Source organism: Artibeus jamaicensis, unplaced genomic scaffold (genome assembly GCF_021234435.1).
Source record: "Artibeus jamaicensis isolate MK-2021 breed Jamaican fruit bat unplaced genomic scaffold, CSHL_Jam_final scaffold_1019, whole genome shotgun sequence".
In the NCBI taxonomy this organism is placed as follows: Eukaryota; Metazoa; Chordata; class Mammalia; order Chiroptera; family Phyllostomidae; genus Artibeus; species Artibeus jamaicensis.
In genome coordinates, this window is record NW_026522025.1 from 30,194,076 (window position 1) to 30,196,841 (window position 2,766).

The 2,766-nt window shown below is 43.6% G+C and overlaps 1 pseudogene; it reads left to right on the forward strand.

The window, feature by feature from the left end:
- The first annotated feature begins 566 nt into the window (after window positions 1–566).
- Window positions 567–2,063, forward strand: LOC128625857 (small nuclear ribonucleoprotein G-like; annotated as a pseudogene).
- The last annotated feature ends 703 nt before the right edge of the window (window positions 2,064–2,766 follow it).

Below are 2,766 nucleotides of genomic sequence, written 5' to 3' on the forward strand. Positions count from 1 at the left end.
TGTGTGGTATTAATGTTACAGCCAATAGTCATATGAGGCGGGAATGAAGGGCAGATATGCATTTGTAAGAAATCGCTTGAGTTTTCTTTTTTGATCTGGCTTCTTAGAATGAAGCTAAATGGATATTCAAGTTTTCTAATTACAAATATGGAGTATAAATACCGAGTTTACTGTATATCCAATAAAGAGACCCTAGATATCGTAAAGGTCTCAGAGTGTCATTGCCAACAACGACCTCTAAGATGGGCCCATTCTCCTCTGTTCCTGGAGGTCTTCCACGGTGACTAACAACAGGCCAACAACGAGGAGAAAGGCATGGTGAAATTACCTCTCTGAGTATATTCCATTTCTCCCCGATTTCCAGATCTGGCACGGGTCCAGAGGAAACCATCTACAGAGCACAGGAGGATGGCTGAGCAAGAGGCCCATTTCATAAATGTTTAGGAGTAAACTGACCTGAGCTTGGGTATATGTTTGCCACTCCCATTCCTAAACTTCCCCCCAAGTCACTTACTGTCTGTCTACAGTGAGACAGAGGGATGCCATGTGACAATATCCTAGACGTCATGGATATAGCAACAAAAAAGGCAGGTAAGGCCCTTCTCTCATGGAGCTTACACTTATTGTCAGATGAGACAAAAAGAAAACAAACAAATTAATCAATAAGGTAACTTAACATAGTCTTACTAACGCAAAGAAAACAAAATAAAGTATGTGACAGAGAGCAATGGGCAGGTGGGATGCCTCAGGTGGGGTGGTCATTCTACAATTTCAGGGTAGACCACTCTAGGCAGAGGGGACAAGTACAAAGGCCATGAAGCCAGAACAAGTTTGTTGTGTTGGAAGCTCAGAACACTAGTAAGAGAATACGCGTGTGTATTAGTTTCCCATTGCTGCTGTAACAAATTACCAGAAACTTAGTGACTTAAACACACACATTTATTATCTTACAGTTGTATACATCAGAAATCCAATGTGGGTTTTACTTGCCTGAAATTAAGGTGTCAGAAGGGCTGTATGCCCCATGTAGGCTTCAGTGAGAATTAGTTTCCTTGCCTTTTCTTGCTTTTTGTGGCTGTCTGCATTCCTTGGCTTACGGCCCCTTCCTCCATCTCCAAAGCCAGCTGGCTAACACCTTCAGATCTTTCTCTGACCACTCCCTGTCCCCCTCCCCACTGCCTCCTTCTTTTCCTTATAGGACCCTTGTAATTACATTGGACCCACTCAGATAATCCAGGATAATCACCCCAAAAGCCACTCCCCGCCTTGAGTTCTTTAATTTAATTAAATATGTAAAGTCCCTTTTGCGACATAAGGTAACAGTTTTACAGGTGTGCAGGATCAGAACACGAGATATCTCGTGTGGGGAGGGGGCATTATTCTGACTCCCAGAGAGTGTAAAGGAGGGAGGGTGGGGAGTTTGAGCTCCGGTTCGCTAAGTGGGGTGGGGGGCCATCAGGGCAGGGACCTCTTCTGCTGTCAGTTTTGTCAAGATTACTCTGAATGTAATGTGCAAAATGGAAGTGGTGATGCCAAAGTGAAAGCAAGAAGACCAATTAGGAGGCCGCTGTAATAATCCCGGTGAGAGGTGATGGGAGTTCATAGACTTGGGGAGAGCTGCTTCGCAGCTCGGTGGCTCAGGACACTTACCATACGGTTAAGTTAGGGTTGCAGGCTGTGTTGAGGTAACCACAATACACACACAAAAAAGATTTCAGTATAGGACTTAATGCCAAATGGTGCTCAAGAAATGGTAGCTATTGTTTTCATTATGCTTTGAAGCTTTAATTTTAAAAAATACAGAACATTGGGGGTCCCCCACAGGAGTGTGAGGGAGACCACAAATGCTGTTTGGTATCATGAGCTTGCTGAAAGGCACCATGAGCAAAGCTCACCTGCTCACCCTCTTGAGTTGAAAAAAATTATGGACACCAAGTTACATGGTGGCAGACATATCCAAGGAATATCGAAGCGAGGAGATGGCAGCTAGTGGGCAACAGAACAATGTTGTAATGATGGTAATACAAGAAAACAGTATCGTCGCATTGGAAGCCTTGGAATGAGTGAAGGCAGGCTGTGCTCACCAGGGAAGCCAGCTGCTTCCACGCATCCCCTCTCCACATCGCCTGTTGTGTGACAGCGTCAAAATCAAGTCGTGTACATTTTTACATTGAACACCTTTGTTAAATCAACTTTTGTAGTAGTCAAAAGACAGAACATTTAAGTCGTAGCAGAAATCTTAACAATTAAGAAAATGAAGCTCATCTCTAAGAATACCCTCCAAGCACATAGATATCCAGCAATGCACTGAAGGAAGGTAAGGAGGAAGCGGAGCCATTTCCTACTGTGCTTACGGGAACAAGCAAAGGCAGCTCAGGGCTCAGCTGGCAGCAAAGGGAAGGGCGTGGGGAAGCCGATACTCTGCAATGTGTAGCCTCTGTGATGTGAGCTAGTGGGGGGCCGGCAGATGGCATCCAAAGACCTTTCAAACCTATTATTTATTGACTATGTGATTTTTGGCAAGTCACTTAGTCTCCCTTTATTTCATTTATTGCTCTTAAAAATGTGCATAATGTCACACTCCACAAAGATGTCTTAAGTTAAAATGATGGAGCATTTTGTAAATTGCCAAGGTTATAAAATTAAGTATTAGTACGCCCTTTCTTCCAAGAAGCTACTTTTCATTCCTTTTAAAGGCATGGGTACTTTTAACTGTGGAGCAAATCTCATTTTCCACAAGGGCTTTAGGCTGACAACCTCTTTGAA